The 24629-nt window shown below is 32.0% G+C and overlaps 1 long non-coding RNA gene across 3 annotated transcripts in view; it reads left to right on the forward strand.

Moving 5' to 3' along the window:
* LOC128247566 (uncharacterized) overlaps window positions 1-24629 on the forward strand; it is a 64246-nt gene that overhangs the window by 30872 nt on the left and 8745 nt on the right. The window contains exons 3-5 of one of the 3 annotated variants that reach the window (XR_008263888.1): window positions 16041-16144; window positions 17595-17662; window positions 18817-19797. This is a non-coding gene — a long non-coding RNA (uncharacterized LOC128247566). Of the gene's footprint in view, window positions 1-16040; window positions 16145-17594; window positions 17663-18816; window positions 19798-24629 lie in introns of those variants that run through there. The other 2 variants (XR_008263887.1, XR_008263886.1) reach the window with 2 other exon arrangements.

Raw genomic sequence — 24629 nt, forward strand, 5'->3', positions numbered from 1 at the left:
ATCCTCCTCCATTCTCACCACATGTCCATACCAGCGCAATCGTCTCTCTTGCACGCCACAACTGATGCTTCTAATGTTCAGCTTTTCTCTCAAGATACTTACACTCTGACGGGTATTCACATTGACATTACACATCCAACGGAGCATACTGGCTTCATTCCTTGCGAGCTTACGTATGTCCTCAGCAGTTACAGCCCATGTTTCACTGCCATGTAGCATGGTTGTTCGTACGCATGCGTCATACAGTCTGCCTTTTACTCTGAGTGAGAGTCCCTTTGTCGCCAGCAGGGGTAAGAGCTCTCTAAACTTTGCCCAGGCTATTCTTATTCTAGCACGTGTGTGTAGTGTGTGTATATGTTTGTCCCCCCAACATCGCTTGACAACCGATGATGGTGTGTTTATGTCCCCGTAACTAAGCAGTTCGGCAAAAGGGACCGATAGAATAAGTACGAGGTTTCCAAAGAATAAGTCCTGGGGTCGATTTGCTCGACTAAAGGCAGTGCTCCAGCATGGCTGCAGTCAAATGACTGAAACAAGTAAAAGCGTGTATCGCCCCACACTCCCCACTTTCCTTTTTGAAATGAATTGTATATCTGTTGTTATCACTGTCGATCTACATTTTACAATGCACAACTCATACACAAGGTGATAGTAGAGGTGAAAGCAGTAGCATAAAGAGAAAATGCAAAGGAAACAGCTTGAAGATTAAAACTAATTTTTCTTTTTTTTTCATAAATATTTGATGTAAGAGAAAAACTCAACCAAATTTTATGCAAAAGAGAAAATTTTCCATATCATAATTGAAGAAGTTTTATTGTAATAGCATATTACAGTTTGTTAACCCTTTAGCATTCAGGTTGCTCTGTCAAATGTAATGTTTATCTATTCACATTGTTCTGAATTAATCAGATATTATCTTCTAGCTTTGAGATTTCAATGATATGCTTGTATATTTTTAGAATGGCATTTTAGGGTTGGTGTGAAAGGCTGAATCTGGTCAGTTTGAACATAAAACAAGCAGAATATTTTGACCAGATAAGGCCAGTTTAAATGCTAAAGGGTTAATGACTTTGTGAACTAATTTGCCCATACAGTGGGTTATCTTTTATATTTTTTTTCATTTTACTTGTTTTGGTCATTTCACTGTGGCCATGCAAAGGCACTGCCATGAAGAGTTTTAGCCGAATATGTCAACCCCAGGACTTTCTTTTTTAAAGTCTGCTACTTATTTTCACAGTCTCTTTGCCAAACTGTTAAGTCACTAGGATGGAAACACACCAGTACCAGTTGTCAAGCAGTGGTGAGGGATAAACACAACACGAAGACACACACAAATAGATATACACACACATATATATGTATGTGTATGTATATACACACACACACACACACACACACACACACACACACACAACTGGCTTCTTTCAGTTTCCATCTACCAAATTTACTCACAAGACTTTTGTTGGCCCAAAGCTAAAGAAGAGGACACTTGCCCAAGATGCCATGCAGTGGGACTGAACCCAGAATCATGTGGTTAGGAAGCAAGGTTCTTACCACACAGCCACAAAGAAAAGCTTAACTAGGTTCTTTAGCATATCCTTGTTTCAAATATTCTTTTGCCATCAAATTCTACCAATATGTGACACATTTAAAAAAAACTTCTATAAGGAGTCTCAAGCACCAGTATACAGGTGTCGAGTTAAATTTATTCAGGGAAGCATATCTGTTAAGGTCCTATAAAGAAGGAATCATGTTTTCTAACTTTAGGCAATTGATTTTAAGTCGGAGACTACAAAGCTCTTAATCTCTGACTGCCAAATACCAGAGGAGGAACATCCAATTAATCTTCACCAAAATGGACTAAACTACCTATCATTAAATAAAAATAATAAATAAAAAATGAACAAAATAAAACATCTGCTGTCATTTAAAACTGCACAAGTTTACTATTTAGCAAAGTGTCTTAATTTCAATACTTAAATTGACATAACATAGTTGATATAAGTTTAGAAGCAAAGACAAGAAGTTAATACAGCAAAAAGAGAGAATTCAATTTCAGTAACACCATTTATAAACTGCAGAGGAATTAAACACACCAACATAGACATGAGCTTACTTTTATCAATTCTCTTATATTCAGTGAGATAATGGACGTTATGCTGGAAAGCATCAAGTCAGCAATGATGAACTTTGCTATTCATGTCATAAGAGGTGACAAAACAATGCCAGTAATAAAGATGAATTGATTATATCAACTATCATACTTTTATTTGAAAACATTTCTTTAGCACCTTATCATAAGAAATTATCATCATCATCATCATCATCATTATTATTATTATTATTATTATCATCATTTTTATAGGGTGGTGAGCTAGCAGAATCTTTAGCATGTCGGGCAAAATGTTTAGCAGCATTTTGTCTAGTTTTACATTTTGAGTTCAAATTCCACTGAGGTCAGCTTTGCCTTTCATCCTTTCAGAGTCAATAAAATAAGTACCAGTTGAACACTGAGGGTGATGCAATCGACTTGTCTCTTCCCCCCAAATTGCTGCCCTTGTGGCAAAATTTGAAACCATTATTATTATTATTATTATTATTATTATTATTATCATTATTATCATTATCATTATTAAGGTGGTGGGCTGACAGGATCATAAGCATGCTGGACAAAATGCTTAGTAGCCTATGAGGTGAGTCCAGATTCTACAGAGGTTGACATTGCTATTCATTCTTTCAGGATCAATAAAATAAATACCAGTTGTGTACTGAGTCAATATATTTGATTGGCTCCTTCCTCCCATAATTTTAGGCCTTGTACCTATAGTAGAAATCACCCTCATTATCATCATCATTATTATCAGAGGCAGCAGCAGCCAGAGCAGAAGTATAGGCTGTTTAATAGCCAAAGTTAAACTTATTTCCTGTTGCATCGACTATTTGTCATTGGTTCTAAGCTCAATTAGGTATGTTACATAAGGTAGATTAAGTACTGTGAGTTGTAACTCCAGATTCCTGGATAATGTTTAACCAACTGTTTTCAAATGGGAGTTACCACCCTTGTTGGCTCCTCACTGACAACTACCTACCATACTTTCTTAACATGCATTAACCTGCTTATTGTTTCATGGTACAGACAAATGAATGAAATAATGGAGAGATATAATGCTTCTGTGTAAAAATGCACAAAATCTTGAATAAAGTTTAAATAGATATTTAAAATAAAAAGTGGTCCTAATTTTCTCAACTTATTTTAAACTTTAAAACTTTATATGCTGCTAATATGGATGGAAAAGTTTATTTAAATAATTAACAACTGACTTCTGCTCAATGATTCGTGATTGACATACCATTCTTTGACTAAAGTTATTGGAATTCATGCATATTCATTGATTGAATAAATTCAATGATTCAACTTTCATCTGATATTTTTGGAGGAGACGCTATTAAGTTCATGCTTGAAATCAAGTACCTAGACAACAACTAATATAATCATCAATTTGTCATAGCTTTAATCATGCTAAATATTCTGAAATAAAATATTCAGTTAAAAATATAAAAAAAAAAATATATATATTACATAAGAAAAATATTAAAATACATAAAAAATTATACTTAAAAAGAGTGTAAATATTTCTTTAATATGTGATTTTTACCATATGTTTATATTTAAATGAAAATTTCAGTTAGGTTTAAAATAAAGAATTTATCAACTCATATTTTGGACACAGGCTAAATCTGAATTTATGGCTAGAAAGTTTAATTTCTTAACTAGTTTCAACAGAGTAAATGAAAAAAGCAAAATCAAATTTAATGCAATTTCAGATACAGTCTAGATAATTTGAATTTAATTTTAAACTCTCATTTCCATAATCTTGAAGGCTGGTTTGTTCAGTGAAGTTGTATATTGTGTATATACAGTCTTGGCGAAAATTGGCTAAATGTCTTTCCTACAGTTAAACACTCAACCAAGAAATCGAAGTAGAGACAATTTCCATCTGGGCACAATATCCACACCTATGATCTCAACACCTAGCTATTGCAAGTTTTAAATTATAATCAGTACTCCAGACAGTTTCCCAGGTGCTCAATCTTTATATCTAAGCTTCCCCAATGTGATTAGATGCTTTAATACAAAACATTATTTTAACTACAATGAAATAGAACTGAAACAGAATTCCAACAGTGGGATAAAATTTGAAATTATAAATCAATAAACCTACCAACTAATCCTCTTGATACTTCCTTAATTTTAATTCACTGAAAGGAAAATTTCAGTTAAGAGCTGTTACGTTATCTATGTATTACCATCTTTGGACTTGTAAAAGTGCTAATACAGAAGAAATCTAATATTATATATATAAAATGTTATCTGACCCAATAAAATTTTAACCACAATATCATGAACTAAGGTAGTTCAATATTCTTTTTATCACATACTAAAACTGCCAGTTTACAGATTCAACATATTTAAAATCTACTTTCTAAACTTTACCAGGTAAATCTAATATTTCACATGTCAATACAAGTCTCTGTGGGAAATTTTCAATAACTAACCAATGCATTGCAATATGGCTTTGCATCACATATGCTTTTCCAGATATAAATCTTTCTGATATGCCATTATCTGAAAACAAAGACAATAATAATGAAATTCTATCTTCATAGCTTTAACTTCTAGCCAACTGAAATAACTCTAGAGAACTGAGCATTTTCACTTGGAACTTTAATTATCTATCCTACTTTGAGATGAAATGTATAATAATTTACAGTTTAAATACCAAGAGACTTGTGTTATTTTTATATTGTTACAGTGGCCTTCTCCATTGACAACTTTTATTTAACTACAACAAAGGTCTCCGTTTCAAGATATAATTATTGTTTGTGTGTGAAAATGCGCATGCACATGCATGCAATGCAAGAGCAATACAGGGAAATGCTTCAAAGTTTCACCAGATAAATGGTATGGTAATATCTAGGGTATGTTATGAATTCAGAAAGGTAACTATAGAGGTATCAATTTGTTGGAACAAGTTATGAAAATTATGTAAAGTGTTACAGAACAATTCATTAGGAACTAAATTAGTCTATATGCAAAGCAGTTTAACTTTGTGCCATAAAATAGAACTAATAATTCCATCCCCTTGCTGAGGCAACTACAAAAGTGCTTACCTAAAAACAATATCATATACCAAGCAGGATTTTCTCTTGGCATCAACACAGCACAGGTTGAACAGTCCAAGGCAAGACAGGACTAGACAAACCATACAACTTTACACTTTCTCTGCTCTTTTGCCTAACACTTTAGTGTGTACAGAGTGCATTTCTTTTACATGGGACCAGCACTGCAAAGGTTGTCTCACTCATCAATCACTCTAGAGGGAACATAGTGTAAGGGAGCCTTCTGTTGTGGTGCCAGCAAAGAAGAGGGGATACCTTGTAAATGTAAGAAGTGCTCAATAACCTGAAACATGTAGAACAAGGGGGGGAATGGGGAAAGAGAGGGAGCAATGACATCAGAAAAGCTAGAAATGGGTGGGAGGGTAAAAGTGTGAATTAAAGAATACTCAGTAAGGTAGGGTATATAGATTTGACTAGATGACTGATGATGAAAATAGGTGAGAATGCAATGACAGTACATAGACCAGAATAGGTGGTGAAAGGAGAAAGAGCATGATGGGAAAGGCAGAATTATTTCAAATGGAGTCTGGAGTTGGGTGACTGGCAATAACAGAAGTGGACAAAGACAAGAGTAGGTGATAGGAAACAAGAGAAGTAGCCTAGAAGAGAGTGGTAAGTGAAAGGCTAAATTAGAGTGTACTGGGTACAAACAATTGTTAGATGTAGTCTCTTACACATGGTCGAAAGATGCATAAATGTAGCAGAGGGACAAGAATGATTTAATGCTGTCTCTTATACACTAGTCTACACTTTCCGCAAGTTACCTGTTTCTTGAGAAAAATAAGTGAAGAATATAAGTGAAGAATATAAGTTTCTTGAGAAAAATAAGTGAAGAATATAACTTAGCCAATTTTCTCTTTCATTTGTTTCTTTATATTTGGTGATACAATAAAGGATTTTAGTGCTGGCTCAAGGGTTGTGATTTCACATTTACTCCCAGTATTTGGTTGTGTATGTGTGCAATATGTCTAATACTATATTGTGCTAGTGTCCTCACAATGTTAGTTTCTTTCACTTAGAGGCATAGGTGACGCTATTTTCTGGGGAAATTATTTTGGTAAATTGGTATTTAGACTACAAAATGGGATCATCTCTCATCAACATTCTTGATCTTATTTAGGCATAATTCAGTCATAATGAAGCAGCCATATGAGTAAAGGCTTTTCATTTATGATCATATCAGTTTGTCCAGGCATTGTGTACTTTTATCTACTTTTTTCCTTTATTAAGATTGTATGGTGTAATTTAATGGGCTGCTATTTCTAATAAATGGAATTACTCAGTAGCAGTTCCTTCCCTGGCTTGTCAACTTGATATGCAGCTGTTGTGATTCATGCAAGAATCAACATCTATGTTATTATATGAGTACATAATTTTGCTTCAAACGGTATAGCATGAATACTGGAATTGAGTAATGATGTTATATGAACAGCTGTATTGCATCATAATTCATGAATCAATGAATAAACTTACAATTGTATTCTGAATTGGAAGTATAGCAGTCAATATTAATAAGTGCATTACTTATGATGCTATATTATTTAATGCATGCCTTCATAAAATTACTATGTATTACTTTAAAATGTGAAACTTGCCAACTATTGTTTCTGATGACATAAAGCCTTTACATTTTAGCTTGCAAATACTGCATATAAATTAGCATATTCATTAAGAAGTAAACAGTGAGCATAACATAAAGCAATGTATCAAATTTATGAGTAACAGCAAAAAAAATTGAAACTAAACATTTAGACTTCCATCATGGATATAGTTGTTATTTAATGTAAGGAACTTAGGAATTGAACACAGAGCCATGAATCATTGAACTTTTGTGGAGCAAAGTATCGTTATCCAGTTCCATGTATTATATGTCAAGTCTACCAATCCATAATACAAACAACTATAATCTTCTGGTATAGCTGATAGCTGAGTTAAATGTAATAACATATATGATTAGCTACAATCATATTTTAAGTCTTATTATCACATAATTAATGAATGAATAAATAAATAGAAATAGAAAGCCAAAAAATCTACATCCTTCTAAACACTGAATATATATGAGTAAATGTACAGGTAATTTGCAGATTAGTTGCTTTGAATATATTTAATAATTGCTTTTGAACAAATTAATGGCTCTAGCGGCATTTAGTGATTGCTATTGTAAGTCAATTATATCAGTTACTTTATTCACCTTCAATTACATATACATCTATTAATTCTGGAGAAACTTCTATTAGCCATGAAGAAACACTATATTTATTTTTCATTTTTGTTCCTCTTCCTCCTCCATCATCATCATCATCATCATCATCATCAACATCATTACCACCACCATCGACATTGCTGTTATTTTGCTTTTATTCATTTGATTTTCAGATGTTATTTGAAATATCTGACATATTAAAAATGAATAATCAAATGAAAACAACAACAAAACCAATAATAATAATAATGATAATAATAATAATAACAACTTTGAAAATATTGATATGAGAATTTTTAATTTTCTAAATTGTTTTATTTTGTGACAAACTAGTTTCACTCATGCACATTTAATATGAAATCATAAAGGATTACTAGCAGAATTCCATTGCCTTAGATGCAACTAAACATAAACAGTGGAATACTCTCTTAAATTAATTTTAATCCAAGTTAAAGGTGAGGATTACAACTGCTTTTAAAATTAAAGGAGTTTCTTTTAAATTAGAAATAAGCTTAAATAAAATCAGTAAAAAATGCCACATACCACATAACAAATGGAATGAGAAATAATTGATATAATCTGATTTATACTTGAAGATGACAGAATTTAACATAAAGTGACAGTGAATTTATAAAGGCATTCTAATTATATAGTTACACATATTACAAGAACTAGTTGAAAGAAAGAAAAACATTGTGAAGGGTAATGATGTTTCTTTGGGCTCAATATTGGAATTTTTTTAATCAAATTATGGGGCCATCCCCATTAAGGTGAGTGTGACTAATATCCGGCTTAAATTTCTCTAAGAAAAGCACATGCAGGGAGACTGTACCAGAGGTGACTGAAAAGGAGAAAGAATGCAACTAGAGATGAACAGGAACCATTATAAGGTGAACTGAAGAAACTAGAAATATATAAAAGCATACTGGTGTATTAGTAAAATAAATGGTGCTGATTTGCAAATTAAATGGATGGAATCTTAGGAATTCAGTAGAGAATGCCTGTGTGATGAAGTAGCTCTTCTAACCTAAATAATGAGAACAGAATGGAGGCACAATGGCCCAGTGGTTAGGGTAGCAGACTTGCGGTCGTAGGATCGCAGTTTCGATTCCCAGACAGGATGTTGTGAGTGTTTATTGAGTGAAAACACCTAAAGTTCCACGAACCTCCAGCAAGTGATGGTGGCGAACCCTGCTGTACTCTTTCACCACAACTTTCTCTCACTCTTTCTTCCAGTTTCTGTTGTGCCTGTATTTCAAAGGGCCAGCCTTGTCACACACTGTGTCATGCTGAATCTACCCAAGAACTACGTTAAGGGTACACATGTCTGTGGAGTGCTCAGCCACTTGCACGTTAATTTCATGAGCAGGCTGTTCCGTTGATTGGATCAACTGGAACCCTCGTCGTCATAACCGATGGAGTGCCAACAACAACAAGAATGAGAACAGGATTTAATTGTGAAGCTCGTTTAAACCAAAATAATTATATATAAGTGAAAAAAATATTTCCTGAAGAAAATAAATTCAAAATATAAACATAGCAAAACGATATGTATGGTAAAAGAAAGATATTAGTTCACAACCAATATTATTTTTCTATGAGCAAGTGGGGAGACAACTCTGGAGACACTTTTTTTATTGTTGTTACTCACTATAAAAAACCTAACCATAACTTGCCATAATATTTGCAAGTAAATTGCAAAATAAATAATGTACATTTGTTGACAGTATGAGAAATACTAAAACATTACTTTAGCTTTTTTATGTCCTTAAACATTAAATTTAATTACATTTACATGGCTATCACTGTCTAATTATTATAAAATTCATTTTGAGTGGAACTTAAGTGTTATGTGAATGATTTTTCTGCAAATTTAAGTTTCCAGTATGTACTTAAATAGTGTGAGGAAGTAAAAGGTCAGTTGTTTCTGCTGTTAGTATTATAAGACCTCATTGTCATAGTTATCTGTTTTGATGAACACTATATTTTAAATTAGGTACAACAGAGATGTTGTTTACTGCTCTTCTTTCGACTAATAGCTAATTTATCAAAGCATATGAGGTACATTTGTTGCTAACAGAAGGTTCTACAGCAGGCATGGGCAGCCTTTTCTGAGAAGTGGGCCATATGAGACATAATTCATCACCAGGCAGATCACACTACAAAAAAACATTAAAGTTAATTTTTCCTAAGGTGTACCTTTCAGGTCTTACAGTTTGCAGGTTTCCCATGACTGTTTTGTAGACTAACATTGTTGACACATTTGAATAAGGTACTCACTATTTGTACTTCTGATAAAGTAAACCAATGGTGTAGATATAGACAATCAAAGAACAATCAATCCTGAGTTCAGACTTTAGCATATAAAATGCTTGAACAAGAGTTTTACAGCAAGACATCTTTCTTACAAAAATAAGCTTGAACTGGTCCCCACCTCCAGCTTAACTAGCTACAGAAAATTAAAACTTATGAATTAGCACTCATTAGTGGAGTACTTCACTTAAATACAATTATCTACTATAATAATACTCTTGCGGTTTTCATCACAGCATGAGAAAGGAAGGGGTGACAGATGAATAAGGAAGGAAAGGGTGAAAGAAATCAAACAGCATTTCCACTTTATGCGAGTATGTGTATGTGCAATGGAAGTGTGATGGTGAACATTCAACGCTGAAAAGGAAAATCAAACAGCATTTCAACTCTGTGTAAGTATGTGTGTGTGTATGTGTGTGTGTGTGCATGTACAAGAGAAGTATTTGAATGGACGTGTGAACCAGTGTTCTTTCAATAACAAACAATAATTGATGTCACATCTCAAACGTTAACATTGAGAAGGGTATTAATTTGATTTACTATCTTATGTTAAAAATAACTATTCACACACACACACCTACAGAAACATATACAAACTCATTAGAGAAAATAATTATTGCTTGAGTGAATCAAGAATATAAAATGACAGCATTTGAAAAGTATATTATAAATACACATTTAACAGTTCATAGATATGCCTAATTTATTTATATTAAGAAATTTATGTAATAAATTTTGAATAGGGAGTTTTTAGAACATCAGCTATAAGTTACAGATTGCTTTTTGTGGCTTTAAGTCGTATGAGTTTAGGTTGGTTTCAGTAACAGACAGCGTTACTGAAAGGAAAGGTCGCTTCAAAAAAGTTGGTATTTACTTGCCAGCTCCCATATTTAGTCACGACCAACTTTATGTGGCCTTAAGTCATACAAAAAGGAAGGAAACCTTTAAAATTCCTTTGAATGAAAGAAGTCAAGGGATGTTGACTGCGGATAGATTTTTCACAAAAAATTTGGTAATAAAAGAATTATTAAACTAAAAACTTGGTTTTGTACCCTATTTATATATCAAATACTACAATTAGCCGTCATTTTTAACGGCATAGAGCCAGCTAGTTCTATAATAATTATCAACAGAATATTTTTACATACATTGAGCTGGAAAATATTTATTTTATTTCCGATAATATGGTTTGTTTCTAAATTTTGTAAGTAGGTTAACTGGTGAGATAAAAGCTTCTTTTTGTCCTGTCATTATACTGTAATTACTCTGTGCACTGTAATAAATGTATTGCATTATTTTAATGAGATTATAGTCAAAAGAAGTTTGATAATCTTAATTACCAATTTACATTATGAGTATAATTATCATTATCAGCATTTTTATCATCACTAAGAAGTTCTATGACACAGAAGCAGGTATATATAATCTAGATTTCATTCACAACCTTGAAGTATTTAATTAAACTTGCCAGTATTATTGGAAAAGGAGTGAATTACACTAATTTCTACAATTCCAGTAAGATTTCCTTTAAAAAAAAAAACAGAAAAGGTATAAAATTATTTTTCATATTGTACAATCACGATATCTCAACAGTAATTGACTATTTTGGATAGTAATATTCAGTTTTAAAGATATACAAATATACACACATAGGTACACGTATGGCTGTGCAGTAAGAAGTTAGCTTCCCAACCACAGGGTTCTGGGTTCAAACCACTATATGGCACTTTGGACAAGTGTCTTCCACTATAGCACCAGGTTATACAAAGCCTTGTGACATGATTTGGCAGACAGAAACTGAAAGAAGTGTGTGTGTGTGTGATGCGGAAATATTATCTTACTGGAAACAAGTTATGGCTAGTAATGGGAAAAGTATACAACTGTAGATAATCTGCCTCAACAAAATTCTGTCCAACCTACAAAAGCAGAGAAATGTGGACATTAAGACAATGATGATGATGTGCACAGAAGTAACTATACACATATACAAACACTTCCAGCAACAAATTTTTTCGTGTTGTAGAGAAAATGGTACTCTCCTTCCCACATGACAAAGTAGTAATGAGACAGCCACTATAAAGTCAGACAGTCAGTCGTTGTAGCAAGGTCAGTAGTAATAGAGTCGTTGTATGAGTTCAGTTTGTGTCAGTGTCAGTTACATGATGTATACGACTTCAAGTTACCATCAAGGTAGATGTTTCAAAGTCATTGTCTTGCTCTTTTACTTGTTTCAGTCATTTGACTGTGGCCATGCTGGAGCACCACCTTTAGTCTAATGACTCAACCCCAGGACTTATTTTTTGTAAGCCAAGTACTTATTCTATCAGTCTCTTTTGCTGAACTGCTAAGTTATGGGGATATAAACACACCAGCATCGGTTGTCAAGCGATGTTGGGGGGAAAAAAACAGACACACAAACACACACACACATATATATATGACAGGCTTCTTTCAGTTTCCATCTACCAAATTCACTCACAAGGCTTTAGTTGGCCTGAGGCTATAGTAGAAGACACATGCCCAAGGTGCCACGCAGTGGGACTGAACCCGGAACCATGTGATTCGTAAGCAAGCTACTTACCACACAGCCACTCCTATGCCTATCTTGTGGAGATATCAGCAATAGCATTATAGACAAGTCAAAGATAAGATGCAAAATACTGCCACAACATAATTGTGGCGAGAAGAATAGTACAGTGCTGACAATAACATACAAGTAGATGAGGATCTCACATAATAACATTTTGCTTGTTTAAGTGCAGTAGCAGGTGGATCTTAAAAATATAATATCTAAGTCATCTCAACTGTTTGGATAATCTGCTCTGAATCATAATAAGACTACTATTTTGCCTTCTCTAAATTTTGGGCCTTAAGCCTAGATTAGAAAAGAATATATTCCATGTGACACTATATAGATAGAACCAAAGCGTGTTTCTGCCATGGCAATAAATATAACACCAGAGACGAAATTGGTGGGAAATGAATGTCAACATTTCAAACAGTAACTGGCTGTGAATCTGCTTCCTCTTCCCTCTCTTATCACAAAAGTTCCTGCAAGATCTCAACAATCTTGTTTGATGATATCACTGTTTGTAAGTTAGAAGAAGGAAATATCAGCATGTTCAGTATTAACAATAACATAAGGAAAATACCCAGCTGTAATGCCAACGGCACAATAAATATTCAGCATATACACGTCTGTGTATGTATGTGCATACAAACACAAGCATGGTAACAAAGACATCAATATAAATATTACTACAACAATAACCAACATCTATCAGTTCTCCTTAATAGTCAATTCTACAATTTCATTATTTAAAGTTTATCATAGTCGTGCATCAGTTGATGACTAGCTATCAGTGCAAACAGCAGAATCTGGCAAACCATTTACCACTGAGATGAGTTGAAAATATAAACAAAACTAATTTTAGTGAATGAACACCTTACATTGTAATACACGTAGTTGTTTCTCAGCAATGTCATATCATAGGCAAGTGTATACTCAGTTAACAAATTACTGTCAGTAATTATACCTTCTCTGTTTCCTTCACCACTTGTCTGCACTCTTGATTTTTTCTTTTAGGTTACCTATAAACTGTGGAGGCGCAATGGCCCAGTGGTTAGGGCAGTGGATTTGTGGTCATAGGATCGCGGTTTCGATTCCCAGATCGGGCGTTGTGAGTGTTTATTGAGCGAAAACACTTAAAGCTTCACGAGGCTCTGGCAGGGGATGGTGGCGAACCCTGCTGTACTCTTTCACCACAACTTTTTCTCACTCTTTCTTCCTGTTTCTGTTGTGCCTGTAATTCAAAGCGTCAGCCTTGTCACACTGTGTCACGCTGAATATCCTCGAGAACTACATTAAGGGTACACGTGTGTGTGGAGTGCTCAGCCACTTGCACGTTAATTTCACGAGCAGGCTGTTCTGTTGATTGGATCAACTGGAACCCTCAACGTCGTAAGCGACGGAGTGCCAACAACAACAACCTATCAACCTTTATGTAATTTCATATTATGAAATTACATAAAGATAAAAAGTGTCCTTTGAATAATTTCTTGCTCTTTGGATAATTTGATTTAGTCTACTCAAAATATTATTCTTATGAAGTCAAATAATTGTTCTAAATATAAAGAAGGAATATGAAGTCAAATTTATGACAGAAAGTTATGATATCAGAACTTCATTTGAAATATGGATGAGAATATAAAAGTATGAATTACAAGAATTACAGTAATAAAGGTTAGAATATTGGCTCATTTATTATAAAAGACAGTCTAGGTTAGTGAAAATATAATAACAGCTATATAACAAATATACAAGGTATCAAAAACAATGTAAATATGGTTTTAAATATTCCATTTCTCATCAGAATTGTTCGAATATGGAATGTTTAAACTTCTGATTTCAATGTAGGACTTGAAAATATTGATCAATAGCATTCTGTGATCTAAACCACTACCCATGTACACAATTAGTAATCAATGTAAAGATGGTATGTTATCTTCTCTATGCTATATTGTTTCTGCTGTGAAAATACTGATAAAATACACTTTCCCTTCTCTGCACATCATATTACATTATTTATATCAATGACATTCATTGTCTACAAAATCATGATCAATAGCTAAAACCATAACATCCTCTCCATTCAAAAGTTCTATCAATATTTCTGACAGATCACTGCTGAACTAGGTTCTAAATAAAACTGTCTCACTAGAAGGTGATGTCACAGCAATTGGACTGAACAGTAAACAGTCTCGAGTTCAAATAAAATGCCAGAATATCGAGATCATGAAAAGCATTTTAATATATTGAATTGATTTAAATATAATAATTTATGAAGTTTACCTTATTTTCATTTGATTTTGATTTTATGTTTCCCTAAACTATAATATTTGGATATTTTGTTATTCAATTATAGCTGGCATGATAATAATGAAAGATAGCTTAAATAATTGGATATTTCAGGCACAATCCAATGGTTAAAAAGTTTGCAGTATAACAATGTTGCCCAAGATTTAATTCCTATGCAAGGCACCATTAGTAATTGTCTTTAACTAAAGAGTTGGGTTGAACAATGCCTTATAATTTCAATTGGAGGAGGAATATATTGATTAAGGTACTTGATTATGCATTGTATCAACCTTGCATGGTTGAAAGGCAAAGTTGAACTAGACAGGATTTAAACACAATAACAAATATTGATAAAATTTCTTTAAAGTATAATATACACATCTTTAACATAGAAACACTTTCTGCCCATACTAACCTTGCTATATATATGCATATATGCTTAGATATAAATTTTTTTATTTAAAACATTCTGAAAAAAAATTATTTATTCAAAACATTCTGAAATATTACAGAAATAAAGAAAATGAAGTTTTATAGATTAAAAGCTTCTGATCACCAACAATTAAAAAATGTGAAAAAGAATAATAAATAGCAAGACAGGCACTGCAATTCACACATGGAAGCAAATTCTCTCAAAGTTGTTATATAGACACTAATTTTTAATTAATGTGTCTGTGCCTAAAGTGTGGATTTTAACAAGAAATAATTTGATAAAAGAACTAAACATTGAGAAAAGACAGCTGAACTAAAGGAAATACTTTGGCTTTTACAAGAAAAATATTTTAAATGTGGTGTTTGTATTCTGATAAGATGGATTGAATTTCAAGTCAAAATATATTTGACAGCTTTGTAATTCTATCAATTGCAAATTACTAAGTTCTGACATAAACATTTTCATTTTAAACAAACTTTTTGTTTGATATATTTTAATTTCAGTTTGAAATTAAAAAATTTTACTAAGATTTAGAGTCAGTAATTTTAACTTGTTCTTTAAGTGATTTTCTTTTTTTTTGTATTTTTTCTTGTTAACAGATGACTCATAAAAACTAAACTTAGATTTTGAGAACATGTTTATGCAATTTAATAAATATAAGCCTCAACGAGAGTATCATCTGAAGTAAATTAATTTTTTATATACCCAAATATACCAATCAACTTATACTTTTTAAGTAAAAGAGATGAACAGCTGCAAATAACACTAATAGGGTTATGAAATGTTAAATAAATTTAAGAATTAACAGATTGGTTTGAACTCGAATTCATATTAAAATGGAAAAATTTGTATCACATTCATTTAACATTTTCATCACTGAATTCCTGTTAAAATACATAGCCTTTGTTTTAATTAATTTTGGTAATAATGAAGAATTTAGTAAAATAACTTTATCATTATTAAACTGTAATTTGGATCATAAATAAATATGAAATTTTTATGGAAGGTTTTAATTTAATTTAATTTAAAATATGAAATTTGTATCATAGATCCATGAGCAGTCTTGAGCAGTTTGGTATCAAAAGCGTTAAATGTTGTTCACCGAAACATTCAAGAACAAAACCAGCATATGCTGTACAATAGAATTATTCTGGTAAGCACCCAAGTACCATCTATAAGCAACAGCCAGAAGGCTTTGTGTTTTTAGAATGGAGTTTCACTTTTCTGTGTAGTATTTTTGCATCCTTCACAGATATCTTCTTAACATTCTGATTGCACTCTACCCAGTATACTTGTTGAATTTTCTCTGTTTTAGAGGATGGAAGAACACTGTTTTTCTCCATTTCAAATTTCTTGTATAGCTGTGGTCTATACATAGCTTTGAACTTTAAATTCATTAATAATATGAATGCTGTATATTAGTTATACTGACGTCATGTACAAGATATCAAAACAATCATTTAGAGATGACAAAAAAGAAACACTACAAAACACTTAACTTCAGTTCAATTTGAACTTTCATTCTTAGCATTACAATGTGGAAAAAATAAGATGATGGGGGGAAAAACCTTATCATAAATATATTAGGGAATAATAAACTTTAACTTTATTTGAACTATCACCCTATGTTTAAAATTGGAAGATGAATAATTACTTGCACTTCCCACCTCACTCTCACACACAGAAAAAAACATGAACTATTCTTCTAACAGAAGGTGGCTGAAGAATGAAAGTTACTTAAGATGTGAATGATACAAGAAATACTGGATCACACTTTTTCTAATGTTAATCATTTTGAAGTTAGATTGTTACTAGTCCCAGTTAATACTCAAATGAATGCACAAAAAGCTGAAAACAGGCAATAAAAATATATGGAAAGTAATACTGAGGTGCAATATTAATATTCTGAATTATATGTAAGCACTTTTGTAGCATCTATGTACTGACTATAAAACTAGTTATAGTTGTTTCAAAAGAAAATATACTGGAAAAATGTTTCAAAGGAAATTACATAAAATTATTTCCAAATGATTACATACAAAGATAGTCCAAATTAATTTTTCTTTCCTATCTTCCTAAATATATCAAGTAAAAAATACCTCCCCACTCTAATATAGCGTAAATTATTAGTAAAAAGCCTTTTTAAGTTATTAGTCAGAGTATTCAAAACAATATTTGCAAGTAAAGTGACTATTGTTCTGCTGTCTGAAATAAAACATATCTTAAGTGTTTATCTTCTACGACAACAGGATGTTTTGGGTACATTTAGCACTTACTTTTAGCAGGATATACTCTTTGGATGTATTCTAATTCAATACATGTTTATGTTTATTTGAATGGTAAAAATTTATGGTGGAAAAGTTTTGAATATTATTTTGTTGAATATCTTAAATAAAGTACCCTTTTACATGTTAAATTTACCCCTTGTCTATTGTAAGAAATATTAATTCTTTGACTTATCAAGTACAAGGTATGTATTAGATAGGGACCAAAGTTACAAATTAAGTACATCTTCATCCTGATCGTAATGATTTTAACACAGTTTTCTATGCTAATATAGGCTGGCTGGATCTTCAGATGATATTACTCTTTATTTGTTTCAGCCATTTGACTGCAACCATGCTGGAGCATCACCTTTAGTCAAACAAATCAACTTCAGGACATTTTGTTTGTAAGCCTAGTACTTATACTATCAGTCTCTTTTGCAAACCACTAAGTAACAAATATGTAAACACACCAGCATTGATTGTCAAACGATGGTGGGGGGGGGGGAGACACAGACACACACACACACACACACACACACACACACACAATGGGCTTCTTTCAGTTTCCATCTATCAAATCCATTCACAAGGCTTCGGTCAGCCCAAGGCTATAGTAGGAGACACTTGACTGAGGTGTCACACAGTGGGAATGAACCTGGAACCATTTGGTAGGTAAGCAAGCTACTTACCACACAGCCACTCATGCGCCTATGTAATATCATCACTTCTTTAAAATACTGTGGTATATATTTTATGTATTCAAAGATTTAATCTAACTACAATTTCCCATTTTTCACTAATTTTTCATGAATACTTTCTACTGTCAGTACATATCACTTTACACATCTATATGAATACTGTCTTCTTTTCTCCTTACTCTGATCCCTGTTATATGCAATCAAAGTATCACAATTTCTTTCCTGCCTCCTCAAATCCTTACATTCAATGTCTATGTTTCACTACTATGTAGTACATTATGTATATAGTGACCATACAATTTATATGATGACGTGTCCCTTAAAATAGCCAAAGAATATTCCACCAATATGTCACAAGTTTTAGCATAGATTGTATCCTAATCCAAATAAGCATTCCTGGGCAGTCTGCTACTTTTCATCTTAATATTATTCATGCTAGATATACAACTGAATAATTATTATATTGTTAGCAAAGAGAGGTCGATGATTTGAATAAGATCATTGTTGTTCTATAAAATTGAAAATAAGAAGAAGAATAAGACAAATAAAGAAAGTGTCTCTAAAAATTATCATTTTGGAAATGACTAAGGAAACCAGAACAATAATTATTCAATGATTAAGCTTGTGTTCAATATTATTTTTTTCAAATTCTTTTTACATGAGTTAAAAGTATAAAGATTAGAATTCTAATATTATGTTCTCATTTTTACATGCTATAGATGATATAAATTTATTAGATAAAATATTGTTGAAGCTCTTTTACAACAATAACATGAAGCAATTCCCATTTCAGTGTTACAGATGCTGTCTTTAAACAATGAAATTTAATTCAGGCCACGTACTTTTTTTTTTCTTTTTAGAAGAAGAAGAAAGAAGAAAAATAGCAAAGTTGTTTCTATTCACACACCAAGAAGTAGAGAGGAAAAGAAATACATTATGGAAAAGCATTCTAAAAATTCACCAAATATTGGCTTTGCCAAGCGATCAAATAGTGAAGTTATGTAGTTTCATAGAAATAAATTAATAGATATAGAGAAGAAAAAGAAAAAAAATGATTCCATTTCTTAAAAAGAAGTTACACATACATAAACATATGTATGTATGTATGTATATTTATGTGTGTGTATATACATACATACATATATACACACACACATATATATATATATATATATATATATATGGAGACAAAAGAAGAAAAGAAACAATTGAAATACAGAAATGCTATAGGAATAAAGAAACATTAAGTTGTCTACTTTCTGTCAACAACCACTTAACAGTGAAACAGGGTAACTACATGTCAAAACTACTAGATATAAATCCTTTTAATAGAAATAATCTTTTGCTAAGATTCTTCAAACCTTTCTATTCCAGCCCTTAAATATATTGAAAAGGAGAGAAAAGACAGATGCAGTAAAGATGAATACAAATGTACAAAATAAGAAGTTATATGACTTATGGAAAGGAGACAAGTGTTAGATAAGTAATAGTTTGTTTTGTTGTTATTGATGCTATTACTGACATTGTCTTTAAACATCATCATCATCATCAATATTATCCCTTCATAGACATTGTTATCTTATGTATTTAACATCAACTAATTTCAGCATGAGTGAGATTACAAGGAATGCAATTTTCATTAAAAACATTCAGAAATATTTCCATTGTTAGTTGAAATAAATGTTGTCATGTCAATTTTTAAGATGTCTGATAAGAACACGGAAAAGAAACTTCTATAAAACTATGCTTCTTTATAGTCCATTTGAGTACATATGGAAACAGACTTGTCACAACTTAAATCTTAAAAGATTGGTACTTAGTTATATACAAGATGTGGTGGGTCGTTTTCTTTTCTTTATGTATAAAGTATTTTGCTTGCAACTCCACCAATCTTCATATTTATTTTTATGAGGTATGCAGTTAGCGTTAATATTTATGTAACTAAAGGTTATATGAGGAAACAAAGCATTTTTATAGAGACTTTGTTATGCCATACAATTTTCAATAATAAGACCGTTCAACACCTTAGAAGCTACTCATGAGTGTGGCTACTCATCAAAGGGAATGAGGAGACAGTCAACTAAATCCTGAGAGTAACACAGGGATTCAATGGACTATGGCCAGTTCTGACTTTGGCCTAAGAGATTGGTTATGTAGGAGTTTAAGTTATAAACAAAATAAACCATTTATTTAGTTACCAGTCTGTTTAGGAGGAAAGTGAAATGCAGTGAATATTGGCCACTGAGTTAAAGGCTTTAGAGTATGTTAGGTGAGGACTACATAAACTCTCACATACACTTAAATGTATCTTAGGGCTAGAGATGCAATTAAGTGGCACATTGTGATTTCAAATCAAGGACAATAAAAGGAAAACAAAACCCTTGAACATCATACACTTTATAGAAGCATGTTATAACTTGTCATCTTATCTCTTCAACTCTTTTGGCCTCAAACACACAATAACAATCTCAGTTACATAACAATCTCAGGAAAACCAACTCTGCCATTATTAAGATACATTTACTACTAAAAAACATTTGCCTAGTTTTCATGAAACTTAATATTCTGTCATTTCAATATCCAACAAGAAAACAGTAACACTAGAAAAAAACATCATACTGCTGAAAACTTCCAGGCTTTGAGTAAAAGAAAGTACAGGAGGATCAGTTAATTATGATTTTATTCAACCTATTTTCCTCTTAGATTCACACACTTAGATTCAGCGGTCCTTCAGTTTTCCCTAGGAAAACTGAAGAACCATTGCAATAAGTAAAAGAACTCAGAAGGTTGGGCCTCCAACCAGGCCTTTTACTTGACCCTTAAAGCCAGGAACTTCTCAGCACCCCCTTGTACAGTCCAGTTTATGTGAAATGCAGCAAGAACAAAACTAAATCTTGGTTACTATTTAATTTTCTTGATATACTACAATAAGTTTTAATAATTTTCCACCAAAATCACTTGTAATTAATAGGAGTATTTCAAAAGACATGGGTGGCATATTGGAATATGGAAAACTGCTAGTTCTAGAGTAGTGAGGATGGTAATCGAGTTATTTCACAACTGCTATTCTCTCTGGAAAACCAACAATTTTAGTAGGTTAATGTGGCTTTAACCTTCATATTATAAGAACCCATGGTTAATCTCTAAGAAATGTTCATGGACGATATCAATACTGTTGTGTCAAGTACAGAGAGACAAGTTTAACAGAATTTTATTCCTCACATAAGTTGTAGTATGAAAATATTTTGCCATTTAGCTGAACATTTCAAGGGCAAGAATATCTATGTATTTCTATAATATAAGCATTCACTGTGAAATCAAAGTTTTCATTTAATTTTTTAGTAACTCTGTATTCATTTATGCTTTAATCCGAAAGTGAAATACTTTTCTAGCATAAAATATGCACTAGAAGCAGAACTTTCTCTACCAAACTTTCATCAGAAGTAGCAAACAATCCTGTAAGTATTGGAAAAGTTATGCACCAAAATAATATTCTTAGAAAATTAGTATTGGTGCCATTGCTATACTTAGTCCTTATGTTTTACAACAATATGTTGAGTATTTCATATTGATAGGTTTATGAAGACTTATAATTAATCAGGCAAGTTCACATTGTAAATACTACAAATGACGATATATATTCTATTTTGCTTTTAAAAAAAATCACTGAAATTGTACTTTTTCAGTGACAAAATGAAATTTACTTGTTTAAAACTATAAATCATGCTATTTATTCTGTAAGCTAAGGGAAGTAAATTTAACTCTAAAACACAACACTGACAGAAAAATAGGTGTATTTAACCTCAAGGATAAAGAATTTTCAAAATTAAATTAAGTTGCAGAAACAAACACAAAATTGAGTTGGTCAAAGTGAAATAAATCGTTTTAAGATATTCACACTGTTACATGGCAGTCATGTGCTACACAGATGAAGCTTATGCAGAAACTTATATAATCATTATCTAAATGCAAATCCAAGTCTTAGAATGGAGACCAGCATGAGAAAAGTATGAATTTAATGTGAATTTTGCAAGTTATAATTTCTTCCTAAAAATACAAAACATGACCATTCATTTAAAGAAAATGAAAAATACTCACGTCACTGTAGAAGTCAAATTTGATGAAATATAAGAAAGAATATTTACCTGCAGAGAGAAAAAAAACATATTGATAGATTTACAAACAACAACAACAACAATAATAATAATAATAATAATAATAATAATAATAATAATAATAATAATAATAATAATAATAATAATAATAATAATAATAATAATAATAATAATAATAATAATAATAATAATAATAATAATAATAATAAGCCTCTCACTATAGGCACAAGGCTTGAAATCTTAGGGGAGAGGACTAATCGATTACATTGACCACAGTGCTCAACTGGCACTTAAGTCATCAACCCCAAAAGGATGAAAGAACATAAAAACAGACAAAATACCCACTAAGTATTTTACTTGGCATGGTAACAATTCTGCCAGGTCATCACCTTAATAATAGCAATATTCCTTTCAACTATAGGCACAAGGCCAGAAATTCTGGGAAACGAGGACTATCGATTACATCAACCCCAGTGCTCAACTGGTACTTAATTTATCAACTCTGAAAAGATGTAAGCAAAGTTCACCTCGGCAGAATTTGAACTCAGAACATAAGGACAGGTGAAATACCACTAAGCATTTTGCCTGGCTAGGTCATCACCTAATGATGATAATAATAATAGCTTCAAATTTTCCACAAGGGCAGCAATTTTTGGGAAAGGGGATGAGTCAATTACATTGACCCCAGTGTTCAACTGGCACTTATTTAATCACCCCGCAAAAGGATGAAAAGCAAAGTTGACCTTAGAATGTAAGGACAGGTGAAATACCACTAAGCATTTTGTCTGACATGCTAACAATTCTGCCAGGTCACCGCCTTAATAATGATAATAATAATAATAATAATGGGAAGAAGATGAACAACAACAACTGCAACAACAACAAAAACAACAGCAGCAACTATAAAAATTCTTTCTAATTTTGGCACAAGGCTAACAACCGTACAACACACACACACACACACACACACACACACACACACACAATGTTCAACTAATATTTATTTTATCAACTCCAAAGGGTTGAAAAACAAAGTTGACCTCAGTGGGATTTGAACACTGAATGTCAAGAGTCAGAAAAAAATGTTACTAAGAATTTTGTCCAACTCTCAAACAATTCTATTTGCTTACTACCTTCATATTATTATTATTATTATTACTACTACTACTACTACTACTACTGCTATTGATATTATTAAAAGTAATAATAATAATCTGGAAATTATTAATTGGCCTCACAGCAGATGAATTCCTGGAAAGGAAGAATCTATTACCAGAAGACCAAACTGGATATAGAAAGGATGTAAGAGGAGCTACTAATCTGTTGTATATTGATAGCATGATATTAAGAGAGGTACAGATAAGAACTTTGCTGTTCGCTGGATAGACAAGAAAGCCAACAATAATATTCCATGTTATTGGCTTTTGGAGTGCCTGAGGATATTTGGGGGCAATGAGACGATTAACAGGTTTTTAGAAAAAGCTATGAAATCATGGGAAGTGGAATTAATATGCAGAAATGAACCATCAGAAAATGTGGAATTCCTCAGGATAAAAATCCAAGGAGACTCATTCTCTCCATTACTTTTCACCATTGATTTAATTCTTCTGGCAAGCATAGTGAGAAAATCTAGGTCTGCTTATAAGTTTGTCAAAACCAGAGTGTAAATATATCACTGATGACTTCAATTTATATATGAAAACTATAAAAGACCCAGATTCTCTGAGCTAAACAGTAAAAATAAGGTTATTGGTATGAAGTTTGGGGTAAATAAGACTTTAATTTGCTACATACAATACATAAACAATTCAAATTCAAAGTGAAACTGATCTCAAATTTTCACTTCCAGAACTGTTAATATAAACAAACCAAGAGTTAGGATACCAGGCACATATCACTTATCTAAGAGTAAATTTGTTATTCACAATATATGGATATCTCTTCCAGTCATACAAAATATATCTTTTGCTAAAACATTTCTTTTCTAATAACGGGCATCTACTAACAAACATTTTCCTTTAGATTTTTTTTTCATTACAAGAAACTATAACTTCATCTTGTTCCTATGATTGTAACAATAATGTCCAAATTATTCAAAGAATGCATGTACAATATAGCAAGAATGACTGTGATGATATACTTTTTCTGCAATCTAAATCTTATATTGACTTTTGCATTCAACTACCTGTACTATAAAAAATTCTTTCAGTTACACATTACGTTGTCATTAGAAACTGATACTTTACATTTATGAATGCAACTACATACTACACTTTGAATGAATCAGGTTATGCTTTTTACAATAAAATGAAGTTTAAATATTCACATTCCATTTGTTATAAAATCAAATAAATCACTGAATGAAAAATAGATGTTTATATTTTTGTGAGAGAGCAAGACGGGTAGGAAAGGTGACAACAAAAATGAGAAGACAGAGAAAAAAAGAGTTTATCTAATTTCTGAAACAACAGAAAAAAGCTGAAGAGATTTACAAATTTGGAATTTAAATATTTGATCAAGCTAAACAGTAATGGGACCATAAAGTTGGCTAAGTACAG

The sequence above is a fragment of the Octopus bimaculoides genome, chromosome 4 (genome assembly GCF_001194135.2).
Source record: "Octopus bimaculoides isolate UCB-OBI-ISO-001 chromosome 4, ASM119413v2, whole genome shotgun sequence".
NCBI lineage: Eukaryota > Metazoa > Mollusca > Cephalopoda > Octopoda > Octopodidae > Octopus > Octopus bimaculoides.